Source organism: Ictidomys tridecemlineatus, unplaced genomic scaffold, assembly GCF_052094955.1.
Source record: "Ictidomys tridecemlineatus isolate mIctTri1 unplaced genomic scaffold, mIctTri1.hap1 Scaffold_95, whole genome shotgun sequence".
Taxonomy (NCBI): domain Eukaryota; kingdom Metazoa; phylum Chordata; class Mammalia; order Rodentia; family Sciuridae; genus Ictidomys; species Ictidomys tridecemlineatus.
The window spans coordinates 860,586-881,630 of NW_027526166.1; the positions used below are offsets into that span (position 1 = coordinate 860,586).

At 49.9% G+C, this 21,045-nt stretch overlaps 1 pseudogene; it reads left to right on the plus strand.

Annotated features, from left to right (window-relative positions):
- Nucleotides 1–514: 514 nt before the first annotated feature.
- LOC144374915 (serine/threonine/tyrosine-interacting-like protein 2) lies at nucleotides 515–9,947 on the plus strand (annotated as a pseudogene).
- The last annotated feature ends 11,098 nt before the right edge of the window (nucleotides 9,948–21,045 follow it).

Consider the following 21,045-nt stretch of genomic DNA (forward strand, 5'->3'; position numbering starts at 1 on the left):
TCCGTGAGTCCTGAAAGCTTTACTTTCCCAGGGTAATTTGCATTCCACAGGTAAGGGAGTCCAACCAGCAGAGCGAACCAGGTTAGGGAAGAACATGGTCCATTCATTTGGAAAATAACTCAGAGCAACCACTTCATGCTGAGCACCATAGGACTCCTAAGTGTGACTCAGACAGACCCTAGTTCTCAAGGACCATGTCTAAGCTGTGAGCAGCCAGCGTTAGAGAAACCAAGGAGAGAGTAAGGGAACCCAGTTTCTTCCCATCACCCTTGCCCACCTGCAGCTGACCCTGACCTCAGTGTCTAGCTGGTGCAGAGGGCCTTTGGGGCCTTGCTAAATCCGTCCTGCAGATCGCCTGGCATTCAGCTCATGCCCACAGTCCCAAGAGAGCTGGCCAGTACAAGTTCTCCAAGGAACAGGGAAGGCTACGGTGTCCCCACTCCCTAATGCAAATGCCACCTGCTGCCCATAGAACTCAAGCCTCGGGCTCAGAGCAGACGCAGAGTGTCTGGGCATGCTGGAGTCCGCTGAGCAGCTGCTGGTGGAGGACCTGTACAACCGTGTCAGGGAGAAGATGGATGACACCAGCCTCTACAACACCCACTGTGTGCTGGACCTGCAGCGGGCCCTGGTCCAGGACCACCAGGAGGCCCCTCGGAACGACGCGGATGAGGTCTGGCCCCATGTCTTCATAGCTGAGAAGTGAGTGTGACCATGGTGGTGGTGGTGACCTTTGTCTCCTCTCTGTTAGTGCCTGGGAGAGGTGACATTCCTTCAGCTTCTGCCCACAGCCCTCGCAGCTCCAGCCCCCAAGGCTGGCTGACCATTTGCCCTGCCCTGGCCTGGCCTGGGGAGAGACTCCCCAAACCCTCAAACAGATGCCCAGGCTCCCTGATCTAGCCTTGCCTCGTGGATGCCTCCTCTGGGCCTCCTTTCCTGACACAGACTCCTGACATCATGTCCATCATCCCTGGACATCCATAACAGCCATTGGACAGAACGGCAGGAGCTGTCCACAGTGCTTGTCTGCACGCGTGCTCACCAACACACGAAAGTGTGTGCCACACAGTGGGCGGGAAACCGGGTTACAAAAGAATACTGAATGCTCACAGATAGGTAGAGGGGTGTGTGTGTGTGTGTGTGTGTGTGTGTGTGTGTGTGTGTGTGTGTGTTCGCACGTGCGCTTTTCCATCAACAAGTTAGCAGTAGGAGTCTCTGGGAAGTGGTTTTACAAGTGGCTTTAGTTTCCTGTCTAGGTTTGTTATGAATTTTACAAGTTCCCAAGACATTTATTGTCTTTGTGATCTGAAAAAATGTTATTTTTTAATAGTTTATGAATGGTTTCCAGAACAAAAACAAAGACAACTTCCACATTCCACATATTATCCCTCCAAGCCTTACCAGTACATAATTGGTACCAGCAGGTTAATATAAGAAACTAATTTTGGCTGATCCACTGCCTGCTGAATGGATGTACTCCCAATGTAATTACCCAGGTGTCCACAAGCACAGAGGGACCCGGGCCCAGGCGGGCAGTAGGAGATAGCTGGGGACATGAGGTCTGAAACTCCTTCCTGTTGTGACGGGTGCCTGGGGACTGTTCCCTTGGGCAGGGACCAAATCCTGTGTTTTCACCACCAGAAGCACTTGGCCTGTGGCCCCAAGCATCCCCAGCCACCCCAGCTCACTGTTCTGTTCCTTCCTAGGCAGGCCTGTGCTCAGGGCTCTCAAATTGAGCCCTTCAAACTCAGTTGCAGCAAAAAGAGCTCAGAAACACCGGTTCTTGTTCCATCTTTTTCTTCTTTCATGGTCTTGGGCAGTTATTCATTTTTAGAATCTTTGAATGGAGTTAAAATTGTTGCCTTTGAGTTTACTGTAAGGGGAAAACGAGATGATGCATATGAGGGGATTTGGGCAATACAGTGTGTGTCATCCGTGCACAACACACCTAATGTCTTGTCTGCCAGCTTTGTGCTTGGGTGAGTGTGCATTCCCAAGGTATGGGATTTGCAACTAGAGAACCCTGGACCACCCTAAAGAGTCCTTGCACCCCAATCTCATTCCCCCCACCCTGCCCATCTAGCTCCGTCTCTTCTCTCTCTCATGCAGCAGCCAAGTCAGGCCCCTTTAAACACAGGTGTCCACAGTGCGCCCCAGTGCCAAATGCCAATGTCTCGGCTTGGCACAAGATCATGAGCCACCACACAGCTTTGTAGGTTCAAACAGCAATTCTTTATTCCCGATCTCACACCAGCCTCCACACACGCTCAGGGGAAATTCTCTTTTTCTCCCCCACAATGCACGTCCTAAATACTTTTTCTCCACGAGAACTCAGCGGGAACTCAGGCAGCAGGCACGCCCTACTCCCAGCAGCAATAATCTTTAACTAAAACTTCCCTAAAACTCCTTTTTTCTTAAACCAGGAACACCCTAAGGAGCGGGATACTTCCTCAAACCTGATCAGCTCTAAACCCGGATCCGCCTTGGTCCTTGAGCAAGGTCACCTTACATGCAATGTCAACAGCGAAATCCATTTAACATAGGGTACGCTGGCAAGGAAATTTTGAAGCGTCATTCCTACTTGACAATATCCCTCAGCACCCCAGACCTCCTGGGGAGAGGAGGAGGCACCCTGCTAGGTCTTCAGGCCCAGAGGCAGGCTCCCATCATGGTGGTCAACCTGCCCGGCTCTCCCTGCAGGAGTGCGGCTGTGAACAGGGACGACTGAAGAGGCTTGGCATCATCCACATCCTGAATGCTGCCCACGGCACCGGTGTCTAAACTGGCCCTGAATTCTACACTGGGCTGGAGATCCAGTACCTGGGCATGGAGGTGGACGACTTCCCCGAGGTGGACATCACCCAGCACTTCCGGAAGGCTGCGGAGTTCCTCGATGAGGCCCTGCTGACCTACAGAGGTGAGGGGCTCTGCTGCTCGGGCTGTGGACTCTCCCTGGGTAGAAACAAAGGGGATGTCACAGTTATCTGAGGGGATCTGACAACACGGTTGTTCTCTAGGAAATGGAGAAAGAACAGGATGATCACTGACCCCACAAGCAATCCCGGGGGCCTCTCGTGTGTGGGTGCTTGGTGGCACCCAGGCAACAGATGGACACACTTAAGCTGGCCAAGGAGAGATGACAGGGAGGGCGGGAGGTGTGGGGTGGTGACAAGCACAAGGCAGGGACTGTCCTGTGATGGCTCCCAGGGCTGACTGGCTCCTTGGAGAGGCCATCTGGGAGGTCCTTCTGAGTCCCTAGTCCCCAGGGGAAGTGATCTGAGAGTAGCCACAGTAGAGCCTGGAGGACAGGCTGGAGCCAGGACATTCGCCACAGAACGGCAGCCAGAGGACAGGGTCTCAGTCCAGGATTCGTTCGGCTTTTTCCACCTGGACTGGGCTGTTTCCCTGTCCCGGGGAGCTCCAGTTTTCTTCAACACAGAACAAAGATCAAAACATCTGATTCTAAAGTTGTCATGAGGGGCTGGGCTGCGCCTCAGAGGGAGAGCACTCGCCTAGCATGTTCGAAGCCCTAAAATAAAGACGCTGTGTCCAGATAAAAAATAAGTACTAAAAAAAAATTTAAAAAAATAAAGTTGCCATGAGGGATAAAAATTTTTAATGCATATCAGGGTTTATTTAGCACAACACCCAGCTCTTGGTGAATGCCTGAACGTCATGCCATTATTGTAATAAACCATGTGGCATTCCTGGGAAGGGCATTTCCTGTCATCACCAACATCAGAGATAGGTCACATCTAATGGGACATGCACACACATCACGTGTGTGTCATAAATACACACACGCACACACACGTAATGCTTAAAATTCTCCTACTTTAAAAAACATGAGCCTTTGGACAGATTGGGGTTGCTGGCATCTGTCCAGGGTCTGTGGGAGGGGACCTGTTCCTTCCACTAGACCTGAGAGCAAGGCCAACCTCCCTGTGGAGAGGGAGCCAAGAGTGTCAGACACAGGGTGGGTGGCAGGTCCCCACAGCATCCAGAGCAAAAGAGGCTTCAACTCATTTTGGGGGCCACCGAGGCACCACGAGAGCCTGTGGGGAGGCAGAGGGAGGATGTTGCATTGGGTGCAGGAGCTGCGGCTCCAGGAGGAAGCTCCTTGCTGTGTCTATGAGGGGCCAGCCCACATTGAACACCCACGTTGGTGTCAGCAGGCGTGCACCCAGTCTGCTGGTGAGGTGACCTCTCCTGCCAGGTTTCTGTTCTTACGACTAAAAGGCTCAGGTGTCACTCCAGTTGCACTGGGCTGACTGGGCTGTGCAAGAGACAAGAGACCCAAATACCTTTTTCTTTGGGGTCGCGGTGACAGCTCTTCTGAACTTAAGGGTCCACAGGAAGAGAGAGAGCGAGAGCATGCGCTGACCCCTTTTATTGAGGAGAAGCTACTCAAATGAGGCAAGGGGTCAGGTTTCAGGGGGCTGAAATGATGTCCACTATTCGTGATGTCCACTATCATCAGGTTGACTGACACCTGGGTAGGCCACACACCAAGGGCACAGTAAGAGAAGGGGACACACACAAGGCACTTCCATGGAATATTCTATCCTAAACAGGGCAAGGGGTTATATTACAAAGGAACAGGTGAGCGTAGCTCCACCCATAGGGCTGTAGGAAGTCACACCCGTTCATGACACATTTCTGTGACTGAGCGCCTCAGCACTCAGCAGGGAGTGTGACTCAGTCACGTGCAAAGTTGGCCTCCCACAGTCTCCTGTCCCTCAAGCCTTGCTCTTGAGCGGGAGCAGAGGGCCATACCCTGACTCTGGCTGCTGCCTGTAGGGTAGGTCTCACATGCATACGCCCCTACCCTAGAGCCTTCTTCCTGTGGCTTCCTCTGCTCTTAGATGCTTGGACATTAGCTGCTAACAAGGAGGAGGGTGGAAAGGGACACCCCCGACCCCTCAGGACAGTGCTGTTATCCACATCTAACTGTCCTGGAAGCTGAGACCCACTGGCAGTCTGGTGACTTTGCCAGATGTAACAATCAAGATGCCCTTGGTTGCTGGTAACAGAAAACCACCCCAAACCCTTCACAGCAGCAGAGGCCTTCAATAGGAGGCCACAGGAGGATCCAGAGACCACAGGAGTGTGGCACCGAGTGGCTAGGAGCAAGGACAGGCAGGGCACTTTTGGTCCCACCCTTCCTCGCTTCCCTGGGTGGCAAACAAAGGCTTGGCATTAGCCGATCACCTGACTCTGCCCATCGCCATGGGCTTCTACCCACCAGCAGTCCCTCAGGCCACCCTGGCTCCTCGAACGGACCCCAGGGTACAGTAGGCCCAGAGACACACAGAACCTGCAGCCTCGTCTGAGTGGGATCTGATGCCCTTATAGGAGGACTGGGTGGTCACGTGCAGGAATGCGTTGGCAAGTCCTTGGTCCTGCCAGATGGCCCAGGGAGGGACCGTGGAGCCCTGGGCTGGAGTAGGAGGGGCAGTGGCCTGAACCCCTGAACTCTGCTGTCCTGTGTCCCTCAGTGTGTACCAGATATTGGCAACAGACCCTGCAGCATCGCTGAGCCTCAGGGCCCATCTCATCTCTGACCCCTTGTGTGACAAAGGCATGGCCTTGGCTGGCAGGGAGACAGAATAAGGAGATTCGCCTCCCATCTCATCTAATCAGGGCTCTCAGCCGATGCTAAAGGTCCCCCAAGACTGTGGGCAGACAGACGGTGACGGCCAGGAAGTAGGTCTCCAGGAGTCTGGTCTGCACTATAAGCCAGCACTAGAGCGGTGGTGTAGACCCCAAGGCCATCCCGTTCAGGGCAGAGGGGAAGCACAAGGGAGGGGCAGATGACTGACGTGCTGAATGGCAGGGTCACGACTGGACTAGCCCCACAGACTTACGAGCAGGTCACAGCTGCCGCAGTACTGGAAGGAATCTGAGATGCCATGAGATAAGGAAGACAGACTTGGAATTTTTTTTGTTTTATAGATTTCAGTTGATATAGAAGACGACTTGAGCATATTGTGTGACATGCCCACCCACACAGACCACAGGCCCCGGCATGTGGTGCTGTGGTTCAGGTTGGTCTGAGTGTTGCCCAGCACTTCTCATATTGGAATTTAATCATCCCATTGTGAGGTGTTAAGAGGGTGGGAACTTAATCAGAGTATGGTGTTCAGAGACCTTTGTGAAGGATGAGGTTTGGATGTAGGCATTAGGGTGGAGCCTCATGATTGAATCCTGGAAACGTTTGAAGAAGGGGGTAAGATGAAGGCAGACATATATGCATGCTCCCTGCCTCTTATTCTGTAAGGCTCTGCACTGCCTTGGGACTCTGCCAGCAGGAAGGCAATCACCAGATGAGGCTCCTGGATGTCGCACTTACAGAACCATAAGCCCAAATAAACTATTTTTCTTTGTAAAGTAGCCTGCCTCAGGTATTTCATTATAGTAATGGACAGCTGACTGGTACAGAATGCATGAACGAAGGCTATGTTCTTAGCGTCAGAGTGGTGAGGGTTCCACCTACTGTATGCCATTCAGTCAAACATGACATGTTTGGCTCCATCCTAGACCCAAACTCCTCAGTGACCAATTGATAAGTTTAACTCTTAACCTGGAGGAGCGTGTCTAGAATAGCATGGAAATATGAAAAAGAAAGTTTGAATATTGATTGAAAGACACATAATAGCCAGGAAAAAAAAATCCTTAGTGAAGAATATGATAGTGATCCTCTCGAGGAATTTTGCACATAGGTCGTGATCATATGGACGTATTCATTCTTGAATGCAGAATGTCAGAATAGGAGCGCTGACTGCTGTTGCATTGTTATGCTTTGCCCTAGATAGGAAAGAACTGCCAAGACTCGAGTGATCCCACATGAAGGGGGCCATGTCCACCTGATTCTGTGAGCCAGTGAGCTCCAAATCGCAGGAAGTATCCTGCAGAGGCTGGTGGTGGCCAGCCAGCATGAGGACACTGTACAGGGCAATCCCAAGCTCTGACTGACTGGAGGTGCTCTTCCACCCTGGGATCTGCTGTGATTCGGGGACTCAGGCGATGATGAACACCAGCTCCAAGCACTGGGTCCAGCACCCCGAACAGCACTTCAGAGAAGCAGGACCGGGCAGCCGCCATGGTGGCATCACGTCTCTGTGTGTTCTATTTGCAGGGAAAGTCCTGGTCAGCAGCGAAATGGGCATCAGCCAGTAGGCAGTGCTGGTGGCGCCTACCTGATGATCTTCCACAACATGGCCATCCTGGAGGCTGTGATGACCGTGAGCAGGAAGCGGGCCATCTATCCCAACGACGGCTTCCTGAAGCAGCTGCGGGAGCTCAACGAGCAGCTGATGGAGGAGAGAGAGGAGGACTGCAGCCCAGAGGGAGCCAGCGAGAGCCAGGAGGCCCGGGGCACCCTTGGGGCGCGAGCGCAGCTGACTGTGGAGGAGGAGGACGAGGCCACCAGCCACCTCAGCGGCTGCTCCCTGGGGAAGGCCAGCCAGGCCTCCGAGCCCCTCATCCTCATTGACGAGGAGGAGGAGGAGAAGCTGTACGAGGAGTGGAAGAAGGGCCAGGGCCTCTCGGCGGGCAGCGAGGCCGGGGGTGGACAGTGTCCAGGGCCGGCCTCTTCGCGCCAGGCCAGCCAGGAGCAGGAGCAGGAGCTCGAGGACCAGGGCGTGGAGAGGATCATCCAGGAGTGGCAGAGCCGGAAAGAGAGGTACCACACCCAGGGCCACCAGTGGTGGGCCCTGGAGGAGGAGGACAAGGAGGTCGAGGAGGAGGAGGGCAAGTCCGCACAGAGGCTCAGGAGGACGCGGAGCCAGAGCAGCGTCTCCGAGAGCGAGAGCATGCTCAGCCGGGAGGCGTGCTCCTGCGGCAGCTGGAGCTCGGTGGCCCCAGCCCAGGCACCTGGCGCCGCTCGGACTTGATGTCCACCGAGTGCACGTGGGACCTGTGGAACGAGAGGCTGCAGGACATCAAGAGGGAGGCCGTGCGGGAGTTCCGCTCCAGGAGCAGGAGGGAGGAGGAGGACGCGCGCTCAGAGGCCGGGAGCACGGTGCCCGAGGATGACCAGCAGAGCGTGTGCTCCGAGGCCAGCTCCTTTTACAACTTCTGCAGCAGGAACAAGGACAAGCTTACTGCCCTGGAGAGGTGGAAGATCAAGAGAATCCAGTTTGGATTTCACAAGAAAGACCTAGGGGCAGGAGAGGACAGTGGTGAGGCGCAGGGCCCAGAGGATACCCCCGGGTAGAGGAACCCCCCCGGATGTCAACCTGATGGCCTACCAGACCTGGAAGCTGAAGCACCAGAAGAAGGTGGGCAGCGAGAGCAAGGAGGAGGTGATGGAGCTGGGCAAGGCGGAGGATGCCGTCCTGGCCAAAAAAAGACAGCGGAGGCTGGAGCTGCTGGAGAGGAGTCGGTGGACGCTGGAGGAGAGCCAGTCCATGGCCAGCTGGGAGGTGGATGGCTCCGTGGCTAGCGGGAGCATCCCCTGTCCGCCTTCTGCTCTGCAGCCTGCTCTGTCAGTGCTAATGGGGACACAGGTCAGTACTGAGTGCCCAGAGCCACCACTCCCACCTGTCCCAGGCCGCCAGCAGCATTGGGGGATGCTCAGCCACCAACCCCAGCACTCCCCTGCCCAGCCTGCCAGTGAGGCCTGAAGACACCATTTCCATTGCCAGCATCCATACTGGATTGCCAGCGTGGTCAGTGAGACCCTGGCTCAGAAGCAGGGTGAAATGCTGCTGCTGTCTCGCTCACCGACGGTGGCAAGCATGAGGGTAGGGCCAGACACCAGCTGCCTGGGGGATGGCCAAGTCTCCATGCTCAGTGGACAGAGCAGCTCCCTTCTGGGTGACTGCCTGCTGTGTCAGAGCCAGGCAAGGCCCAGCTCCAACTCCCAGTCCGTGCTGTCCTCCAGCACTTCACTGATCTCCAGGGCCAAAGGGGCTGGGAGCAGGGTGAGGGAGACCAGCAAGCCCATCTACAGCCTCTTTGCTGACAATGTGGACCTAAAGGAGCTCTGCCACAAGGAGAGGGAGATGCAGATGGAGCTGAGGGAGAAGATGTCCAAGTACAAAATGGAGAAGCTGGCCTCCGACAACAAACGCAGCTCCCTGTTCAAGAAGAAGAAGGTCAAGGAAGAGGATGATGGTGCCAGTGATAGGGATGGGGACACAGACAGTGCCATCAGGAGCTTCCGACTCTCTTCCCGCAGTAACTCCCAAAAGCCTGAAACAGACACCTCCTCCTCCCTGGTGGTCTCTGACCACTGTAGGAGAGGCAGCAGAGGAGATGGACAGCAGCATCAATAAGTGGCTCAGTGGCCTCAGGACCGAGGAAGACTCTCCTCCCCAGAGTGACTGGTCTGGCAGCTCCAGGGATAGGTACATCAGATCTTCCCTGCACCGGGAAACCGAGTCCAAATCCTGCAGTTACAAGTTCTCCAAATCCCGGTCAGAGGAGCAGGACGCCTCCTCCTACCACAACGCGGACGGCAGCTCTGTGAGGAGTACTTCCTGTTTCTCCTCGTCCTCCACCAGGGAGGGCAGAGAGACCCACAAGTTCTCCAGGTCCACATTCAGTGAGACCTCCAGCTCCAGAGAGGAGATCCCGGAGCCCTACTCCTTCTGCCGGACCCCTGAGCCCTCCGAAGGGGAAGAGTCCCCAGAGCCATGGCGCCGGGACTGGGCTAGGCCCAGGGACTGGGAGGACATGGAAGAGTCATCCAAGTCGGACTTCTCTGAGTTTGGAGCCAAGAGGAAATTCACCCAGAGCTTCATGAGGTCTGAAGAGGAAGGCGAGAAAGAGAGGACAGAAACAGAGAGGAGGGAAGGTTTGCCTCTGGGCAGAGGAGCCAGTATTGGAGAAGCACAGACAGAGAGGAAGAGGAGGAGATGGACGATGAAGCCATCATCGCTGCTTGGAGACACTGGCAAGAGGAGACCAGGACTAAGCTGCAGAGGAGGAGGGAGGACTGAACAGGGCCTGGGCCACCTGCCACTCAGCAGAGCACAGGGCTCAGGCACACCCTGCCACCACCCCTCAGGGGCTGAGAATGCAGAGAGGATCTCTCCAACAGGCAGAGTGGCAGTGCCCAAGTGGAACGACACCGGGGTGCAGGGTGGGAGGAGAGGAGCCATGCTGGGCCAGCTCGGGCCGTTTTCTGTCATCCAGGGCCCTCTGTGCTTTGGTGCTTATGTGTTCGATAGTGTGTGTCCTGGACTGGAGAGGAGAGCGTGAAAGGAATTGAAGTTTGTTGGAGACTCCAGTGTACATCCAGAAGGCCATAAGGCAGGACTTGCTTCTGTTCAAGTGGTTTCATAACAAGTCCCAGGAAATCTGTCAGCAATGCCCAGCTCTGTTTAATATCTTGGATCTCCATTAAATTGATTTGTTGTGAAATCTTCCTTCTGCACTCTGGTCACTTTAGCTCTTTAGATGTTAGGGGAAACTCACTTCAGAAGTCATGGTGGGTTTTTATGGGCCAGCCTCACCTTGCTTCACAAAATCTGTGCCTCCAGGCAGTGCCACCACCGTCTCATTGTTATATAATAAAGGAAGATGTGGTGCAGGATGGAGGGCAGCTGAGAGGCCATTTCAGGACCCACCCCCACCTCGCCCGGGAGCAACAGAAGGAACTAAAGAAAGAGTGAGGTTAGTGTGTGAGCGGCAAGGTCTGGGGTACAGAGAGGGTCCCTTGGAATGACAGGAACACAAAACCAGCCGGAGGGAAACCAGAAAAGCCCAACAGTACCAGGTGGAGGTGAGTTTTTATAAAACCTCGCGGCCATCCTTGCTTTCATTTCTTGAAGGCTGATTGGATAATGAGAGTGTACTTGGTCCTTCCTTACCCTGTGGGTGGGCTGAGCTGGCGAGAAGTCTTTACCCTTGTCACCAAGACATTTCTGCCTCCAAGACACAGGTTGGCTTGCTGGAGCAAGCAGAGGACTTTGAACACCTTACAACCTCCACTGGTGGGCTGCTCTCCAGAGCTGCTGTGGGGCCGCAGACCCTGGCCAGATTTGAACAGGCCTGTGCCATGCAGGGGTCTGAGATGTCTTGAGTAACCATGAATCCCAGCCCAGGGACGCAGCTGGCCATGACTTGATTATCGAGAGGGCAAGAGTAAGGAGGAATACACCAGTGGGTAAACAGTAACTGGTGATCCTGGGATCCCTTTCTCTAACCTGAGCTGCCCGGGACATGGAGATGAGGCAGCCTTTATGCATGGATTGGCTCAGCATCACATGCCTCATGGCTTCAAAGATGAAAATGCTAAGGCGAAGGGTGCCAGCATGATGCCTGATCCCTGAATGACACACAGGTGCTGTCGGAGCGGCTGAGTTTATTTTCTGCCTCCCCCTCCCTGTCCCTGCAGCTCAGTTGCTGCAGCCCCATCTCCCCTCATGATGGACAGGAGCTTGGCAGGGCGGGCCAGGGGGCTCAGTCTTTATCCCATTCCCCCCATTCCCCCCTTTCCTTCTCCCTGTTCACCGTGGCTTCAGTGGGCTCCCCTGGGCCTGTGTACTCCCACTGTGTACAAAGGTGCCCTTCTGGAACCATCTGCACCAAGAGGCTGCTCCCACGGGCCCTGGGCCTCCAGGAGCTCCGGGCTTCCTCTCCTTCGTGCTGTGGGGAGGCTTCTGACCCAGGCATGAGCAGCTGGGCACCCACAGAAGGAGCATCTTCTGAAGGGAGGACTGAGGATCTCACTGGATGGGCCCTGTGCCGTCTCCACAGAGCCAGTTAACCCAGGTGTCTGCCCAGGCCTCATTTTTAACATCACTCACACAACACACAGATGGGTCCCCGTCATGTCAAGGTAGAGCAGAATTCTCACAACTCACTCCTGGTCCATTCCAACTTCCTTCTCTGAATGTGGACCAAGCAGTTGAGGTGTGTGGAGCTGAAGAGTCGCCAGCCTTCCTCCATCCGGGATGTGCACTGCCCACTTGGGTAGAGATTTCAGGCTATAAGGGCACCTGTAGACCATCTTGGCTTACTAGCAGAGGAAGCCAGAGAGGTCCTTTGCTGGCCTTGCTGGGGACCCTGCCGCCCAGGGTATCTGTCTGAGAATTCAAGACTCTGGATTCGGCTTATTCCTGGAGTCGAGTTTATTTTTGGAAACCACAACAATAACAATTGTATCTGATTTATGATGAACTTGAGGAAATATCTGGGATTGAACTGTTCGACTCCCAAGTGTGACTTCTGTATCATACCTAACCGAGGGTGACAGTGGCAGTCCCGTGCTGTCTGCCTGTTGGTAAAAGCCCCACAGGAAGAAGCGGGCACATCCACAGTGGTGACTGAGGAGAGCTCCAGGGTGGACGTTTGCAGAGCACCAGAGGAAAGGGGTCAGAGGGAGAGAGTGGCCCCACCCTCGTGCTGAGGGACAAAGTGAGGAAGTTGTTTCCAGAGCCCCACAAGAGCCATGACCAAGGGAGAGGGGCCCCTGACCACCTGGAGGTCAGGGAAATAAATGTCCCAACCCCTGTCCCCCCATTGTGGTCTCATGTAGTAGCACCCACCACCAAACCTGACTAAAGGCAGTAAGTGGAGGAGTCTGAGGGACAAAATGTGGGTCTGGAGAGGCCGCGCCACTGAACTGAGAGGAAAGAACATCACGCAGCCCTTTCCAAGGACGTGTCTTGGATGAGGGAGACGCTCTGCACTGAACACAAAACCCACCCGCCCTAAGATCAGCACTTGGCACCGAGTTTCAGCTACATGGAATCAACTTTTGGAGACGCTGAGTTTGTTTTACAAGAAAACAAATAAGGAGAACAAATCTGAAGTTTGGCCTCTGCCCTCTCCTAAGGTACTAGAGCTCACTAGGAGGAAACTCCCGACTTCCTGGCTGTGAAAGGGTTTGGGAGACCCGAAGGCATCTTGTGCACCCAGGGCTGGGCTCCACCTCTTGGCCAGGAGGGGCAGCTCTCTCAGGAACCCCAGAGACACAGAGGGCTGGGGACGGAGTCACAGAACTCCAGCCTCTCCTACCCTGGCGACTGCCGGCCTCCCACCCGCAAATCCCTGCGTCAGTCAGCCTGTGACAGTGTTGATAACAGGGTGGGGAGAACCTGCTTTTAGTGTTTGGAATGTCACCAGAATAGAGAGTGAGGGTTTCTCTGGGCTCCCTGAGGCGGACCCCTGGAGAGTCATTAACCAATGACAACTGAAGAACAAATTCGTGCTACCATCTGTCTTAAAGCATGTGTAGAGCTGCCTTGTGAGAAGCACCCTGAGTGCCACACCTGTCCCTTAGGGTTGTCTGCTCTGCTGCTACCAAGAGAACACCATATGAAGCCATGGAGAGTGGACAGTCTCAAGTCCGGGAAAGGCTCAAGTCCCTCACAAGAAGTAGCTAGGTGCCGTGGTGGTGGTGCAGGCCTGTGTCCCAGCTACTTTGGAGCCACAGCAGGAGGATGGCAAGTTCCAAGCCAGTCCCAGCAACCTAGTGAGACCCTGTCTCAAAATACAAATTCAAAAGGGCTGGAGGTAGTTCAGCCCTAGAGCGGCTCCCAGAATCAGCAACAGCAACAACAAAAGAGTTGTCAAGCGAATCAGAAGAGCCTGGCCAGGTCTCCCACCTCCTCACTCCCACCTGCACCTGGGCCAGCCGGATGGCTCCTCCACGCATCCACTCCCTTTATTCTGCCACCACCCCCCAAAACCAGGCCTCTTCCCCACCCCTGGCGTTTGCAGTGGACTTATAAACTAGTTCCACCTCACCACCCCTTCCTTATCTCAGGACCCAATTAATCTCCCCACAGCTCACAATTCTGTTTCTGTTTACTACTGTTTGTATGGACTCTGAGGGCTCCCGACCCGTGAGTCTTAAGTTCCTGTGCATGGCCGTCATCCGTCCCCCTCTGGCTGCATGTGGGCCCCATCTGGAGCACTTTCAGCTGTCCCTCTGTGTGGCACTGCCCTGTTTACCTGCTTGGGTGCTGCCCTCCAAGTCCTTCTAGCAGCAGCCCACACTTAAATCCCTCCCAGCCACTGGGCCACACAGTCTCCTCCTCCTCCAACGTCACACAGCACTCTTTGCCTGACTCTGGGCTCACCCCAGTCTGCTTTTCTTCATAGGCATCTGGTACTTCAACTTTCCTAACTTTCACCATGTCTGTGGTGCTACAATTAAGTAAGATTATTTTAATGTGCCGAGGCTGTCCATAGCATGCAGGAGAATTTAGTGGTTCCACGTTGCTCCATATAATTCTATAACAATGATCAGTTATAATTATTATTGTAGACATGGTGTGGTAAGTAGTTAAGAATACAGCTTTGTGATCTAATTGAAAAACTGCCAACACTTATACAAAGTGTTTACCGAGTTCCAGGCACTACACTGAGAGCTTTAGCATGGATTATCCACTTTGTGTCTACTGTTATCAACTTGATCTCTCCCCAATCCTACCCTTGGTTATTATTAATTTTTGAAGCACATGATGTACAAACACCGTGCCAGCCACTGGAAATTCAGCAGAAATCAAGGCAGATCAAAAATGGCCTCAGCGAGCTGGCTGTCCTGTTACAGGAAACAGTGGACAAACAGGCCTTTCGAGATCTAGAACACTGTTCACGTCTGTCGGCCTTTGCATCGTGTCTGCCCCCACTAGCAGGGAAGCTCCCAGGGAAAGGGTTATTCTGGGCTGCATCTCCCACAACTTGATACCAAGTCTTCTCTGGATGAAGACAGAAAATGCTCTGAAGGAAGTGACGGGGACAGGCATGGGGTGGCGTGGCTTTAGGCAGGTGACATGAAACCTGGACCGGTCAGGCCAGGGCTCAGGGGAAAGATTGCTCCCCTTGGGCAACCCCTGGGGACCATGGGGCTCTGGAAGGAGGGATGATGAACTACCTGGGCCACAGGGCTACTCCACGCCCAGCCTGAGGGAGTCCCCTGGAGTCTGACTTCAGGCCACGCACCTCAAAGGGCAGGCAGCCTCTAAGGGTGCTTGGGAGGGTGCCTGTGCATCTAACCGAAAACATGGGTAAGGGTCCGCTGGCTGATTCAGCAAGGATCCTGGGGCCCGAAGGAGGCAGCTTGTCTCTGCTGAGGCTCAGAGTGCCTGTCCATCCGTCCTTCCTTCCTTCTCTCTCTGACTTGCTCGCTCTCTTTCTTCCCTATGGGTGAGCAAGACGGTTAAGTGTAATGGGAAGAGAATGTCACAGGATTCACAGTTGGAGGGGACTCCAGGAGGGACTCAAGTCCAGGGTGGAGTGGTTCAGCCACCTGCTCGGGAGAATAGCTGCTTCTGCTCACTGCGCTGGCCATGGAGCCAGCACTCCTGGAAGCCTCACTGTCCGGGCCCGGGGATGCTGCGAGCTCTCCAGCACAGCCTGTCTTGACCCATGTCCTGCTCTCCAAGGCAGAGCAGAGACAGGGAGGAGGAGGAGACAGGGGAAGGAGCGTGGCTCCAGAGGCCATTGGTAACAACTGTCCTGCCCTGCTCTGGGTCTTTCACCCAGAGCACTGCCAAGGGCCTCTGGAGGAACCAAGCCTTCCTCACAGGAACCCAGAGGGACTAAAAGCCCATTCACAGGCAGAAGGCCAGATAGCAGGCAGGACTCTCTGCCTTTTGTGGGACATTGAGACCAGGTAGATCATTTCAAAGACAATGCCAGTAATGTCCTGTACCCAGCCCCAGGGGCCCCAGAGAAGGGGCACAGCAAGAGAGACCCTCCTGGCACTTCCTTCGGGGATGCCATCTGAAAAGCCCAGTGACGACCACGTGGTAAGATTCACTCAGCTCCACTGCCCAGCATGGCAAGGCTGTGACACGGGTTACTATCCCACCTTACAGATGGAAGACTCCGATTGAGAGGGGTGCTGTGCACTGTGTCCCCCAGATTCATATATTGAGAGCAAATCCCCAGTGCAGTAGTCAGTAGCACCCAGAGGCAGGTCCTCCACAGGAGAGCAGGCCCTGAGGACCTGTCCTTGTGGATGGGATCATTACCCGTGGAATGGTGCTTGCTCCCCATCCAGCCTCGCCCTGCTGCATCCTCCGTGAAAGGGAGAGTCCTCCCCAGACGCAGAATCTGCTGGCTCCTGGGTCACAGCCCCGGGAGCTGTGAGCAGCACAGGCTACTGTTTATAAATTACCCAGTCTACATGGTTTTGTTACAGCAGCACGAAGGGACTGGCAAGGGCTGAAGTCATGTCCCCAGGATCACACAGGAGGGGGACGGCAAGAATCTGAGCCTAGACGTATCTGACTTTAAAACCACTTTTCTACCACACCATTTTGCCCAGGGAGAGGTTAACACTGTGATTGTAGAGAAATCTGGATGTGGAGGCAGGGCTGGGGCCGGTTGGCCACTCAGGAGACTCGGTTCCTGAACAAAGCACGACTGGCCTTCCTCCCAGCAGCATGCAGCCAACTCACTAATAAACAGCGCAGCACGGGAAGATGACAAGCCCGCAGCCCCAGGGACTGCTCCAAACAGGAGCTGTACTTAGAGACGGGATGTTCAAAGAGGTTAAGATTTCCATCTGCACATCTGCACTCTCTTCCCCGCTCCCGGGAGAGAAGCTCTCATCGCGGGGAGTCACCATATTTGCGCTTCTTTCAGACAGCTCTCTCTCTTTTAAAGCTGCCAGCACAGGTGCAAGGTAGCTCTCCATCCATTACAAAGGCTGCCGTGGGCAGCAGGGAGTAGGAGGGGCTTCGGCAGGGCTGACACAGGACACAGATGTTCTCTGTGTGTGTGTGTGTGTGTGTGTGTGTGTGTGTGTGTGTGTGCGCGCGCGCGCACATGTGTATGTGCATGTGTGCGTGTGTGTATAGACAAAGAGAATTTTTATACATAGCTATTTAAGAGGATGAATAAACCTGAGTATTTTGCAAACTATTTATAAACATAATTTTCAAATGTAATCTCTTTTCAGATTAAAATTGCATATTTTCTAAGCTTTTATATTGAAATTTTAAAAAGATTATGGAGATAATTAAATATTATTACTTGTGTGTCTGAGAAGCATATCTTGCTCAATAATAGGTTTTTTTGTGAGTTGCTGTCCTAGCTGTTTGTTGAAGATACAGTAATTGAAGAGTGTCCACTAGCCTAAGCACCAGGGGCCAGGACAATACTGTTACTTCCCTTTACTCCTCTTTTACCTTTCAAAGAACATTAACTAAACACAAAATCACCAAATCCCCATTTTACTAAACTTTTTGTAAGTCATACAGAAAATACATTCAGAAAAACATGTCAATTTTTTCCCAAAATATGTCATTTTGTAAGCATTGTAAATGTTGCACACAGTTCTTTGCTTTTATCATCTAGACTTATTCCTCAACACATTTCAGAAATATTTTTTTGGAAGGACCTAAAAGTCTCAGTGGCATTGTTCAGCTGCCTGCCCTGATGATTTCTTTTATTATTCTCATGAATCTCCCCTTTTAATTTCCACCTTAGCTATTCATATTCTTATTCTGAATATTGTTTAGACAGTTTGAAATAACTTAAATGATTTTTCCTTCAGTTTTTCCCCTTTCCTTTAAATTATGTATGCATTGCATACCTGTATCACAACATTCAAGGGTTTTTTTTTGTTGTTGTTTTTTAGAAAGAGTCTCACTGTGTTGCCCACACTGGCCTTAAACTCTTAGGCTCCTGCCTTAGCCTTCCCAGTAGGTGGTACACATAACTATGCCCAGCTCACAACAGTGTTCTTAAGGGCATGTCAGTTTAAAAAAAAAAAGAAAAAGAACAATAAAAACACACTTTTGTGTAACTTATTGTTAAAGAAATCCTAGATTCCTCAGCAAGGAGTTTGTGAAAGGTCCATTTCAGAATGACTATGCCCTACTTCACTTTACTTTTCACACCCATCCTCTGCTTTCAGTTGGGGATTTTAAGTAATTGAACCATGACAATTTTCCAAACTCTTTGATTTGGAAATCCTCCCTAGTCTTTGGGACTGGATTCCTAATATAGATCTTGTTCTTTTCCTTTAGGACATAAAAGGAACTTATTTTGCTGAAGCTTATAGATTGAATGTCTCTCTTTTTAATATAGTGATTTGGTATATGTTTTATCACACATAATAGAACATGAGCATATTAAAAGCAAGGACTGTGCCCTATCACATCTGCTTTATAGCTTATTTTATAAAACAGATTGACTGTAAAATTTGCACCATTCATCAGAAATACTAATTTTGTTAATATTGCCTACATTTTTATACAAGTCAGAATTGAGCTTAAATCAGAATTAAATTAGACCATTGTGCTATCTTTCAGATATCTTTTAGTAAATTTCAGGCTTTATGAGAAGATGGTTGGAAGGGAAGATGTCAAAACTCCCTTTTCATTGCCCTCCCCCTTTTTAATTTTCTGTTTTCTTTTTTTAAAGTTAGTATTTTGTGGCTAGAGTTGTAGCTCAGTGGTAGAGTGCTTGCTTGCCCAGCATGTGTGAGGCACTGGGTTCAATCCTAGGCACCACATAAAAACAAATTAATAAAATAAAGGTATTATGTCCATCTACAGCTAAAAAAAAGCTATTTTTAAAAATAAATAGTCAATATTTTAACATACAGATAACAAAGATAGTACATATAAATGGGGTAACATGTTTTGATACATGTATATATTGTGTTATATTTAAATCCAGTTAACATTTTCTACTCACGTATCATTTCTTATGTTTAAAAACTTACAATTTTTTTTCTTTTTTCTTTTGAAATGTAGGATGCATTTATTTATCCCCCCACCCACCCCTACTGGCTCCAACCCCTGGTAACTACCATTATACTTTTAACTTCTATGAAATCAGCTTTTTTGTATTCCACATGAATAATATTTTGTGGGTCTTGTCTCTGTGCCTGGCTTGCTTCATTAATATAATGATCTTGTTCCATCGTGTTGTTGCAAAGGATAGGATTTCTTTATTTTTATGACTGAATAGTATTCCATTGTGTATATATAACACTTTTTTTTATCCACTTATCATTTGATGGACTCTTAGGTTTCCATTTCTTGGCTAATAAGAATAGTGCTGCTATGAATATGGGAGTGCAGGTGTCTCTGAAGCTTACTGATTTCCTTTCCTTTGGCCATATATCCTGGAGTGGAATTGTTGGATCATATCATAGTTCAATTTTTAATCTTTTGAGGAACCTCTACACTGCTTTCCATAATGGCTATCTTTGTTGCCCTTTAAATCATATCTAGACCTATCACCAAACCAAACTTGATTTAGAATTGGTTGTGGCATATTAGTTTAGAAGAGAATATATACTCATCTCTCTCCCACTTCTCAGCCCTTTGTCTTCTGATTCTCTTCTCTAAAACCTGCAAGGTGCTAGAAAAGGAATAATAATTTATTTAAAGAAGTATAGATTTCTTTTGTAAATTTTTTAAATTGTAGATGGACACTATATCTTTGTTTTATTTTTTTTATGTGGTACTGAGGATCGAGCCCAGTGCCTCACACATGTGAGGCAAGTGTTCAACCACTGAGCTAAAATCCCAGTCCCTATAGATCTCTTATAAATAAAAATTCTTGATTTTAGTAACCGACAGTTAAAATTATCTTGGGATTTATAGCATTTTTTTCCCTACAGAAAACCATAGGCAAAATTGCAACATGCTTGGAATTGTGAAGCGCAGTTTTACAGGTAAATTGATTTTTTAAAATGAATTATTCTAAATTGTTCTGATAAGATATTAGACATTCATGCCCAAAGAAATATTATCTCAGAAGGGTTTTATAACAATTGGAATTGATCAGTTGAACTCACACTTAAATGATTTAGTTCATACTTTGTACACGGTAGAAATAAAAGATATGATTCTAATTTTTTCTGTTTCTATTAGCTTGAATATTCCAAAAATCAGTTTGGAACTTTTCATTTTCTACCTTTAAAACAAGAAATATATTTATTTTAAATATTTTATTCTTGCCATTTAAAAGACATAGGGTGCATTGAATTCTTTGTAATGAAAAGATATAATATGCATATTTTAAATTTAGTCCACACAGTCCCAGGAAGAATTTAAACTTGAGGACCTGAAGAAGCTAGAACCAAGTAAGTTTTGTTTTGTATTTTTTAGTGATATTCCTTTAGGAAGAGAGTTTTATCTGTTGTGAATATTAAGATTGTTTAGCACAGAAAGTGATTGGATTTATTTCTCTTATTTTTTGGTGCTTTTAAAATTCCTACAATATTTGTATTTTTAATTACCATTTGGATTTAATCTTTATTATAGAATATATATGTTGTACTTCATCTTAATATCCAAATTAACCTTTAATTTGCCTTAATGGCTTTAATAAGATTATAATTATTTTGTTAAACATTTTCAGTAGAGTCCAGTAGAGAAGATAAGGTTACAGTCATTAATGCCCATTCACATTACATGTTATTGAAAACTACAGTCTGAATGTTGGGAATGCATTACAAAGTGTTTTTTTGTTGTCTCCATTTTTTTCCTTCTTCAAAAATTTAAAAAGTAAACAATTCCTTTAGTTATCTTGTTGGTTAGGATATTCCCAAATAAAGCCTTTCTGCTGTTTCAAGTGATTGCTCTCTTAGAACTGTCTGCAGTATGAGCAAAGGCACAGTGTGAATAACTGAATGAATGTAAGTTAATGTAGCCTTTTTAAAAAAACTTTTTTAGTTGTAGACAGATACAATACCTTTATTTTATTTATTTGTTTTTATGTGGTGTTGAGGATCGAATCCAGTGCCTCACACATGCAAGGCAAATTCTCTACCAACTGAACTATAACCCAGCTCCTGTACTCTTTTTTTATTGAGATAAGATTGCACATCTCAGTGCATTTATGTGACTAGGAAATAGTAGATTTTATTTATCCAAGTAAGTAAGATTTTTAAGTAGGGAATCATAAAATCAAAGCATTTTCAAACAGAAAAGAGTCTCAGACTTGTGATCACATTCTCTATTGAGGAAAGAAATGAAATGATTTGTTTGTCCTGTTTCACTTCAATCTCTCAGTAACTGAGCAGGGCCTAAATCTCAGAACATTTGTCAGTGTATCTCAGTTCACACTAGTGCAATCCTTTTAATGTAAACATTCTTTGAGTAAGAGGTAAAA